The sequence below is a fragment of the Ziziphus jujuba genome, chromosome 3 (genome assembly GCF_031755915.1).
Source record: "Ziziphus jujuba cultivar Dongzao chromosome 3, ASM3175591v1".
In the NCBI taxonomy this organism is placed as follows: domain Eukaryota; kingdom Viridiplantae; phylum Streptophyta; class Magnoliopsida; order Rosales; family Rhamnaceae; genus Ziziphus; species Ziziphus jujuba.
The window spans coordinates 2,026,365-2,038,852 of NC_083381.1; positions in this window are offsets into that span (position 1 = coordinate 2,026,365).

Below are 12,488 nucleotides of genomic sequence, written 5' to 3' on the forward strand. Positions count from 1 at the left end.
TATTTTTTTATTTTAGATTTTGGTAACAGGCGATGCACAATGAAGATTGTGCATCGACTGTTCTCTTTTATTTGTTTTTTTAGTCAATCTAATTTTATTTCAACTATAAATAGCCAGTGAAAATATTATAGTAACATAATTGACCTGTTTTTTTATTTTATTTTTATTTTTTAGATTTTGGTAACAGGTGACACACAATGAAGATTGTGAATCGCCTATTCTCCTTCTTTTTTTTTTTTTTTCTTTTTATCAATCTAATTTTTTTTCAACTACAAATAACCAGTAAAAATATTAGAGCAACATAACTGAACTCCTTTTTTTTTTTTTTTTTTTTTAAATATTGGTAACTGGTGACTTACACTGTTCCCCAATTAGGCGACGCACATTGTGCGTCTCCAATTAGTAATAGGCGACGCACATTATGCATCTCCAATTAGTAATAGGAGACGCACATTGTGTGTCTCCAATTAGGCGATGCACATTGTGTGTCTCCAATTAGGCGACGCACATCTCCTATTAGTACTAGGTGACGCACATTGTGCGTATCCAGTTACCAATATATTGCAAAAAAAAAAAAAAAAAAAAGGAGCTCAGTTATGTTGCTTTAATATTTTCACTAGTTATTTGTAGTTGAAATAAAATTAGATCGGTAAAAAGAACAAAAAAACAAAAAAAAGGAGATCAAGTGACACACAATCTTCTTTGTGTGTTGCTTGTTACCAAAATCTAAAAAAAATAAAAATAAAAAATAAACCAGTTCAGCTATATTGCTCTAATATTTTCACTGGTTATTATTTGTAGTCAAAATAAAATTATATTGATAAAAAGAACAAAAAAAAAAAAAAAAAAACAGAACAGGCGACTCACAATCTTCATTGTGCATCGCCTGTTACCAAAATCTAAAAATAAAAAATAAAAAAAAGAGCTCAGTTATGTTGCTCTAATATTTTCACTGGTTATTTGTAGTTGAAATAAAATTAAATTGATAAAAAGAACAAAAAAAAAAAAGTAGAATAGGCGACACACAATTTTCATTGTGTGTCGCCTGTTACCAAAATGTAAAAAATTAAAATACAAAATAAACCAGCTCAGTTATGTTTCTCTAATACTTTCACGGGTTATTTATAGTTGAAAGAAAATTATATTGATAAAAGAAACCAAAAAAAAAAAGCAGCTCAGGTGTGTTTCTCTAATATTTTTACTGGTTATTTGTAGTTGAAATAAAATTAGATTAAAAAAAGAACCAAAAACAAAAAAGGAGAACAGGTGATGCACAATCTTCATTGTGCGTTGCCTGTTACCAAAATTTAAAAATAAAAAAATAAAAAAAAAGAGTTCAGTTATGTTGCTCTAATATTTTCACTGGTTATTTGTAGTTGAAATAAAATTAGGTTGATAAAAAAAAAAAGAAGAAGAACAGGCGACGCACAATCGTCATTATGCATCGCCTGTTACCAAAATCTAAAAATAAAAAATAAGAAAAAGAAGCTCAGTTATATTACTCTAATATTTTCACTGGTTATTTGTAGTTGAAATAAAATCAGATTGTTAAAAGAACAAAAAAGACCAAAAAAAGGAGAACAGGCAATGCACAATCTTCATTGTGCGTCGCTTGTTACCAAAATCTAAAAAAATAAATAAATAAATAAACCAGCTCAGTTATGTTACTCTAATATTTTCACTAGTTATTTGTAGTAAAACTAAATTATATTGATAAAAAAAAGAAAAAAAAAAAGTAGAACAGGCGGCGTACAATTTTCATTATGCATCGCCAGTTACCAATATCTTAAAAAAAAACAAAAAGTAGCTCAGTTATGTTGCTCTAATATTTTCACTGGTTATTTGTAGTTGAAATAAAATTAGATTAATAAAAATAACCAAAAAAAAAAAGAGAACAGGCAACGCACAATCTTCATTGTGCGTTGCCTGCTACCAAAATCTAAAAATAAAAAATAAAAAGAAGAGTTCAGCTATGTTGCTCTAATATTTTTACTGTTTATTTATAGTTGAAATAAAATTATATTGATAAAAAGAACAAAAAAAAAAAAAAAAAGAAGAATAGGTGACCCACAATCTTCATTGTGTGTTGCCTGTTACCAAAATCTAAAAGCTAAAAATAAAAAAATAAACCAGCTCAGTTATGTTCCTCTAATATTTTCACTGGTTATTTGTAGTTGAAATAAAATTAGATTGGTTAAAAAAAAAAAAAGAAACAGGTGACGCATAAAGAACTGTGGGTCGCCTGTTACCTATATTTAAGAAAAAAAAAAATCTAGCTCAATTATGTTGCTTAAATATTTTTACTGGTTATTTGAAATTGAAATAAAATTAGATTGATTAAAGATTTAAAAAAAAAATAATAAAACATGGAATAGGCGATGAGTTTTCTTGGAATTGCATCTCCTGCTCTTTCAATTTGTTTTTTTTTTTTTAAGAAAAAACAATTTAATATACTTTCAATTTTTAAAAACAAGTAAGCTATCATTGACCACAAACACATGAAAGTTAAGCTCATTGAACATACTTATATAGATAAATTGGTCAATAAATGTTTGTTGAATTAGAATTCTATATTCGGTACCCTATCTCAAATTAGGTCTTGAGATATTTTGTATCTTGTCTAAACACATATATGTGAATCATGAGAAGAACATTGACAAAGCTATTTTCTGTTTTTAGATCACTGGAATTTATGTTCATTGGATTGCTACATGAATATATTTGTAGATGAACAATTAAAAAACTATTTAAAGATTATAAAGAAAATATAAAAATTGGAACAGGTGACTCTTTTTGACCATAATGTGTAGTTTGATCCCACAATTCAAGAACAAGCGACCCTTCTTAAAGAGAATGCGTCGCCTGTTCTCTCAATTAAAAAAAAATAAAAATTTTAAAAGATATACAAATTTTATCAAGAATAAAGGTGTAATTGCAAAACAGAAAAATAAACAGTAATCTTTGATATTTTGCTTCACATTTTTAAAAAATATTTTCAGCTTTTATTTGTAGATGAAAACTTAAAAATTAATAAAAAAAAATGAAATTGAGAGAAAATGCGCCTTTTTGCCATTTTTTGAAAATTTTTGGCGTGTTTTAAAATTTTTACGCATGCCTTTAAATCCTTTTTTTTTTTAAACTACATCAAATACACTATTTAATAGATATTAGATTTAGAAGCAATCTAAGAGAGACTTGAAGAGTGGGATATTTCGGGTTTCATTTTTTATTTGCCAATGTTGTCGTCGACCGAGAAGCTGGATTTCTCTTTGTTGCATGATTTCTAGGTTTCTTCTTTTTTCGTCTCCATCGTTTAGGTGAGTTTCTTTTTTCTTTGTGGTTGGCGGAGACATGTGGTGGGTTAGTTTTTTTTTTTTTTTTTTTTTTTTTTTTTTTTTCATTTTAACCACAGATTCGGTTCGTTGGGTTTTATTAATCTTGCTTTTGTAGAAATTTTGTTTGTGATATTGCTTGACATTGTTTGGCTAAGTTCAACAAGTATTTTATGTTGAAGATCAACTTGATTCGAGATGGTCTATTATTTTAACTTCACCACAACTTTGTACTTTTGTTGAAGAAGATGTTTTTGGAGATACTACAATGGCTCACAATCCATTTGTCATATAGTTGCCAAGTATTGATGAAAATGATAATTAGGATGAATGTGAGAGTGAATATGTTTGTAATGATTGTAAGGGGACATGGATAAACAATATCTTCTAAATAAATTGGTATGTATATTTATTAACTTATGTTTTAAGTAATATTTATAATATTTATCATTATTCATTTAATTATTTTTTTGATCCACTTCATTATGTGTTTTCCATTTTTAATTAGGAGAAATGCATCTCGTCAAATATTAAGTCAAATATTAAGAACAATGGTAATATTTTTAAATTTTCATTTACTAAATTACAAATTTAATAATGATTAATATTTCATTTATTTTGCATAAGTGTTAATAACTTTTTTAATTTTTCCATATACAATATGAGGGTGTAATATCATCAACAAGAGGACATCAACTTCCATATCAATGAGTGTACATTCATGGAAGTTTAATTAATATTAAATTTGTTATGAAAAAATACGATAGTTTACAAATTATGTAAAAATATATCAATAAGATTATATTTAATTTATTTGATAATTAATTTGTTATGAAAAATATTTATTTTAAATTTTTGTATTCTAATTATTTTGGATGAAGCTAGTTTTAGTTTTTTTTTTGTATTTTAATTATTTTTATATTTTTACTAATTTAATCACTTTTCACAAAAATTTTTTTTTAAAAAAAAGAAGGGACGACGCATTAACAAATAATAACGTCGTTTAACATATTTGGCGACCTTCCTATTTTTAGCGACAAATATATTTAACGATGCTTTAAAATAAGTCGCTAATAGCTTTTTTAGCGACTCTCCCTGAATAGTGTCATTAAATAATACGTCGCTATAAGTGGACCATCAAATGGGTCGCTAAAAGCGTCGATGTGCCGCTAAATAGGTGACTCTATTAATGCATCACTAAATAGGCGACTTATTAGCGATAAATATATTTAACGATATTATATGAAACAGTCACTAATATATTTTTAGCGACATTATAATGAAGTGTCGCTAAATAATGCATCGCTAAAAACTCAAATATAGGCGATTTTCATACTCCGTCACTTGTTGTTTTATGGATTTAGCGACAGGATGTTAGGCGATACCGTGCGATATGTCGTTATTTATTTTGTACGACGCATTTATTGCATCATTTATCAATGCGATTCTAATAGTGTAATTTTATTTTTAAAAGTGTGGTATACATAAATCGAACCATATAGATTCATTTGGCATATTTATGCTAGAGTGAATACATTACTCCAATTTTTATAATTAGAGTTTATGTTTTCATTTACTGTTAAGAATGCGGTATATGTAATTTGGACGATATTGGTCCCCCTGATATATATATCGTAGTGCATACATTCCTCCCATTTATATAGCCTGAAGTTATGTTTTTCTCTACTTATTAAGAGTACAGTATACATAACTTGGATCAATGGTCTATCTGGTATACTTAACGTGGACGATATTTAGTAAGTGCTTAAGGATATTTCTGACATTTTATCAATTGGTACTTTTGAAACATAGGAAAAATTATTAAAAATATAGTGTATTTAGCATTGAAATATATAAAAAAAATTATTGAAAATAATGTGCTTAACAAATTTTGTAGTATGAATAGATATGTGTTATATATGATCATAGTTGAAGGATTTATGTTATTTCAATAGTTAAAAAAAGACCATGTGGGTTAGCTTAAGTGGTTGGGCACTTCTATCTGTGCCTAAAAAAAATTATTTTAGTCAAAAAGAAGAAAATATTAACTACTCCAAATAAAGTAATCTTTATGATAATAAAATGGTTTAAATTGGAGTACGAGTTTGCTTACAGCGGGGTACTCCTGCAAGGGTACTTTACACTTACTATGGTGTTATTTTTGTAATGCTTCTGTAGTTACTATGTACCTCCTCTGGGGCTCTCATCCTTTGCTCCGGATTCAATTTCTCCCTATCTCGATCTCTTTCTTCTCCTGCTGCTGCTCCCTTCTTCCTTTTGTTAGCATCCATGCTTTTCCAGGGAAAAAAAAAACAAAAAAATTTAACTTTATTACAAAAGTTAATAAATGATTTTATTAGAAAATTTTACATATCATTTTTAAATGTTTTTCGTTTATTTTTTAAAAAATATTATATAAATCTTAGGAAAAAGTAAGTTACCAATAACTTTTTAAACTTATTAGTTTCCAAAAATTAAAGCTTATCATGTCCAGAAAGAACAAAAAAATTAAAGCTTATTTTGTAAGGAAGATTATATTAGAAAAATAATTGCTGCGTGTTCCAAACGGATGCTAGTAGCTGTAGTTGTAATTGCAGCGTGTACCAAACGGATGCTAATAACTGTAGTTGTCACTTCCTGTTATATAACTAGGGCTCCGCGTTTCAAGTTCGTTATCCTAACCGTCTTCTCTGCTCCACCGGGAGCCTGGCCATCCATTCTTCATGAAGAAGTGGTGCGTGGCCCGGTGCATACTCCAAAAAAGAAGGAAGCATCCTCTTATCTTATCCAATCGGATAGAAGCTTATTGAAACTAAGAAGATCAAAACTTTTTGGGAGGAGGCAAGAGCCCGACCGGAAGAGCAGGATCAAGATCTGGTGTCGAAGAATCAAGTAGGTCTGGTCTCACTTTCTTTTCGCTTTGGGGTCGTTTCTCCGTGGACAATGCCACCTTAAATCGTTTTTTTAGTCTTCATCATTTACTCCCCTTTATTTTAGTAGGCGCCAGTCTTCTTCATCTGGCGGCATTGCATCAATATGGATCAAATAATCCGACTTTGTAGCAATAGAGCCCCTTATTCGTTATGAAGGCCTTGTGTATCTGCCACCTTTCTTTGATTGGTTCCACATGACCCGCCCATAAACGAGAGTACCTCATACCAAATTGTGGAGTCAACCATCATCTCCGTTATGGGAAAAATCATCTTTAGGACACGCCTTATTGTTGTCCCGGAAATCAACGCAGATGAACTCTTCCTCCACTTTTTCGAGCACAACAGCCCGGAATTAGTAAAGTAGAATTCACTAAGCAATCGCTGCAATATTGCTGGCTCAAATCTGGTGTGCACTGTACAAGTGCATATATGTCTTCAGCATCTGGGACCTTTGTATTACCATATGCAAACTTTCTAAGAGAATCTCCCGATGAAGCTTTCCTTATTAGGCTTTCTCGTAAAGGATCGAGAGTCTTCTTGTACCGTTCCGCGCTGGCCTTTGATGGATTGGGGCTGGGCACCAAGTTGAATGGGGCCTCTTTCTTCATATAAAATATGGAGCTGTTGGAGTAGTGCACCAAACAGCGCTCGCCCCAGATGATCGCTTCCTTTCGGTTGGGACAATTCATTAAAGGCCTTTTACTGGGCTCGTTTATGCAATCCCGACATTCGTTTGGCACAACGTCTCCTCTGCAGAGCGCGATTGCATTAACTTTGTCTGTATTTTTTCCCGAGGAAGAATTGTAGAACACGTAATTTTTATTGGTTTCTGATACGAAGGAGCTGAGGAGGCTGTGGAGGTTCTGTTTGTAGATGGTGCTTGCATTGGTGAGATTGCCATCTTCGGAGATACAGTTCCAGCGGTACTCAGCTCTCTGGGCTCGTTTGGTAGAGTGTATTACGATGTATTACATTGTAGTGTATTATGTAGTAGGGTGTATTACCTGTACAACTATGTGATTTCGCAACGCTGGGGGTTGAATAAAAGGGGCATAAGAATTATTAAAGGTAAAATGAAGCGAAAGAGTTTTGAGGAACAATTCATATCTGATAGAATGAGTGAGCGATCTTGAATTACAGCGGAAATGAACAATGGGCCCCCACCACCAAATGTCTTGAACATGAAGGCTTTCTAACAAGCCAGTGATATCTTGAACTTTCAGTCCCAAAAAAAAAAAAAAAAAATAATAATAATAATAATAAATGATTTTATAAGGAAAAAATAAAACAAATTTTAATGTTTATAAAATAATTTTTAAAAAGATTTAATGTTCGTAATTTTACTGTATTATTTTGGGAAGACCACTTAATCTCCACCAATAAGTAATAACCAGAAAAAAATATTATTTTTTTCAATAGAACTGCCGCAGAACTTAAACTTTTTTTTTTTGGCTCGGATTACACATACACTTCGTCAAATTCCGTCATAATTTTGTCAATTCATAACCCTATTATACAGTATTCGCAAAAATAAGCCCCCAAAAAAAAAAAAAAAGAAGAGAAAAAAGGGGTGATTCTATTCACAATGTCAAATTTACTAATTGCATTACATTTTTAGTTATATTTTAATATTTCAAAAATATTCTTTAATAAAAGATTACAAATACCCATAAATTCATAAGCAGAATTAAAGATAAGATATTATGTGTACTATAATAGAGTTTTAAAAATATATTAAACCTTAATAGAGGCGATAATGAAGTTTAGGATTTAGAGAAAAAGATAAATGATTAGCAAATTATTTATTTCAACTTTGAAAATGTAAGTGTTACTCTTTCGTTCAAAATTTATTTGTTTTTTGTTTTGTTTTTTTTTTTTTTTTAACTTTGGTTCTATCTACTATTCACACAAAGTGTTTTAGTTTCCGTCATATATATTTTGAATTTGTTGGATATACGTAATCAAAATGACTTAAACTCATTCAAATTATGTATAACGGAAAAAATAATTGCTTTTGAATCTGAATGAAAATACAATGATATGTAAAGTTACTCAATATATATAACCAAACCAAAAAATTGAACTCATTTGAGTTTTGTATATCAGACGACTTTAATTCTATTCAATTTATATAAAACAAATAAAAATACAATAATAGATAAGGTCATCTCATATACACAATCTAGACAACTTGAATCTCTCCAGATTATGCTATAATTCTATCCGAATTATATAAACTGTACAAAAGTATAACGGTGTAAAATCATCCAATATATAGCTCGAATGATTTGAACCCCTTCAGTTTATATAAACCCTATCTAAATTATATAAACCAAATGGAAAATTGATGATATGTGACCTGGTTTGTTTATATAGTATTTTTTTTCTTATATGGTATACAAAACCCAGATCATCTTAGAAGTTCTTATGAGATTGCCAACACGAGCAAAAACTTGTCTCATATCTTGAAATTTAGTTTCTATTTTAGATAAACTAGTTTGGATCTAGGATGTTATTCTGCTTGAAAAGGTTGAAGATGATGCCAAACGAATTTGAGAATTAGGGTCGTTGGAGGCCATCTTTTCATTTAAGAGGGAATCAGGGATAAAAATATATACTGTTTTTATTTAATTACTTTTAAGGGTAAATTATGTATAATTAATTGTTGTAAGTAGTAAAAATTGAATTAAAAATAGGTGTGCATAAAAAGTATGGTTGTTAAATTTTGGTAGTATAAATATAACCCTTAAAAAAAAAAATATTATATAGGATTAAATTACACTAAAACCACTGAATTAGTGACTATTACAAGTAACTGATGCGAATCCGCTCAACCGACAACCCGCTGGGGTGCCAACCCGATACGAATGAACACTGGGCCGATCACTAGAGCTCAAGCTAAGAAGTTTAAGGACAATTTTGCTGCCTTTATCCAGGGGGTAATTCATATTCAAAAGGGCTTGTCCATACTTGAAGATCTGATACCTATCTTGAGCATACAAGTGGTGGATGCCAGTACGGACCTGGGTAGCGGTTTTGGTGCAATTATGGAGGCCGGGAAGCATGAAATGGTTCCAATGTTTCATGGATTCAATACATATGTCTAAGAGGACATGGAATCAAGTGAAAGCAGCTTCAAAGTCATCCAAAAAGGGGTTGTATAGACAGTTAGTAAATTTGGCCTGTTTTTGCTGTATTTTGTGCTAGCTTTACTTTATTGAGCTGAGTTGGCTTTTTCTCTTTCCCCCAAGCAAGCACAACATGTGGGACTCCATAATAAGCTTATTTGGCATCCTAAAAAGCATATATAAGTTGATTTAGAGCTCAAAGAGGTCAAAGATTGGTCAAAGTCAACTTAGTCAAAAAGCTAGTATTTTAGTTTTCTAATCTGTTTCTACTTTTTCTTTTAGGAAACTACCATTACTTTTTGGTTTTTATTTATTTATTTGCTGGAAAAATAAGTTTAGGAAATTTATTATTTTATTATTTTCATTGTAAATTAATTAATTCAAATTAGACTAGGAAAGGAGTGAGAATTTTGGCCACCATAGGAAACTACTTTGTATGGCCGGTTTTTCCTTTGTTTTTAGGGTTTATTTCATGAATTTGTAGCCTATTTGAAGGCTTATTTTTCAATAATAATTAAGCTTGAATTTTATAGAGAAAATTATTTGTGAGATTGAATTCTCTTTATTCATTTGAACACCTAAAACACCATTAGTGAATAAGTGTTTTAGTTTGACTTATCAATAAGCCTTCCATCACCTATTGTGGCGTCTTCGATATATCAAGGTTTCTAATCACAGGTTGGTTAGGGGTTGAGGTGACCATTAGGACTTGTACATAATTAGATCTGGACAAATATAACATGGGTTTAGGAGCAGATCATCCTAGGTTCGTATCATTTGGTATCAGAGCCAAATTTTGTTCAGGTTTGATCTATCTTTATTTGCTTTAATTTTTTTTTTTTGTGTTATTCTGAAATTTTAGCATTAGGTTAAGGTTGCATCCATCCCATACACGTTCTGCATCTTAAAAAAAAAAAAAAATCATTCCTAGTTGAATGAGGATTTCCTAGTTTTATCGTATTTTTGTTTCCTAATTTGTTGGTTGTTTTTCATCATTGTTCTTGTTAATTTTGGTTTTTGTTGATTTTTATTTGCTGTTTTAGTCTTAAATATTTGCATTCATATATTCAAAAAAAAAAAAAATAAAAAATAAAAAGAAGAAGAAGAAGGGTTTGCGGCAACATATAAAAAAAAAAAAATGCACTTTTGTTTTTGTTGGAGGCCACGGGTTTGGTGGATTTTGGTGTGGAATTGCAATTTTTATGTTGATCTTTGCTACCGCAGTTATTTTATGATCTGTGAGTGAAAAAGAAAAAAAAAAAAGAAGAAGAAGAAGAAAGAGCCGAATAAAAAAAAAATTCAGTTTGTTGGAGTTTGATTTGTTTGCTGAAAATTTGTTGGAGCTGCTGGTTTGTTGATTCTTGTTTGAGTTTGAAATTCTTTTTCCTAAATTTTATTCTTGAATCCTTAATCTCTTACCATCTGGTCCAGTTCTTAAAAATTCCAAAATTTTCTCATTGATTTGCCTTATTTTGCCTGGAAAAGCCGAAAACTAGGATTTGTCAATTCATTCAGTATTGCTTATATTTTTCTACTATTTTGTTGATAAGTTTAATTAAAACATACTTGTGATCTAATTGCTGTTTTGTGAGTGTTTTAATTAGAACTTTGAGATAATTCATTGAGTGGAAAAAGGCAAGAGTGTGTGAGCTTAAAAGAGGGTAAAAACCGAAACTAGTGTGAAAACACGAATATAAATCAAAGGATGGACAAGTTAGAAACATCCCAAGGAGTGCTGAATATAAGGCTAGATGCTCATGGAGGACAAGGTCGAGGTCGAGGAGGCCGAGGGCGACCAAGAGAGGAATTTGAGGGAAGTAACTATGGAGATAACTTGGATGAGGGGTTTGATGAAATTTCTGAACCTCAAGAAAGGCCAATCTATGGGAGACCAACAAGGAATGAAGATGATGATTTAGGAAATATCAAGGTAAACATTCCACCTTTCATGGGAAAAAGTGATCCAGAGGCATATTTGGAATGGGAGGAGAGAATGTAGATGATTTTTGATTGCCATAATTATTCGAAGGCTAAGAAGGTGAAGTTGGCAGCAATGGAATTTGGTCATTATGCACTCCAATGGTGGACCAATAAGCAAAACACCCGAAGGAGAGTTGGTGATGACTTGATCACTACATGGCGACAAATGAAAGGAGCCATGTAGAAGTGATTCGTACCATTACATTATCATAGGTTGCTGCATCAAAGGCTTCAATCCCTATCTCAAGGAAGTAGGTCCATGGAGGATTATTACAAGGAGATGGAGATGCTTATGATGAGGTTAAACATTAATGAGGATAGAAAAGCAACCATGGCAAGGTTCCTTGGTGGTTTGAATCGTGAGATAGCCAATCAACTAGAATTGCAACAATATGTGGAATTGGAGGAGATGTTGCATGTGGCTATTAAATTGGAGCATTAATTCAAGAGGAGGGGTGTAGGCTCACGGTTTGGAGGAGTTTCCAACAGCGGAAGATCAATTCCAATTGGTTGGAGAAATAATCCAACCTATGAAAGCAAGCCAAAGCCGAAGGTGGGAGAAGTAAGCACCAATCGGCCAAGAAAGAAGCTTAAAGCCGAATCTGTCCAAGCACATAAAAATGAGGTAAAATCTGATCCTAAACTGTCAAGATCAAGAGAAATTGTTTGCTTTAAGTGCCAGAGTCGAGGACATATTGCCAACCAATGCCCAAACCGAAGAATGGTGTTGAAGGACAATGGTGAGTTGGAGTCCGATAGTGATGAAGTTGAAATTGAGACCGGACATGAAGAGGAAGGAATTGAGGATGAAGCTGACACCCTAAAGGTTTCAAATTCTAAATTGAGCTTAGTGGGAAGGAGAATGTTGAGTGTTTACAAGGATGAGGATCAAGTTCAAAGAGAAAACATCTTCCATACCCGATGTAAGATTTAAGGTAATGTATATAGTATGATAATTGATAATGGAAGTTGTGGTAATGTAATTAGTAATGTGGTCGTTGATAAATTAGGATTAACAAACATTAAACATCCCAAACCATATAGATTACAATGGCTTAATGATAGTGGTAAGATAAAAGTAAACAAACAAGCCAAAGTAAAATTCAGCATTGATA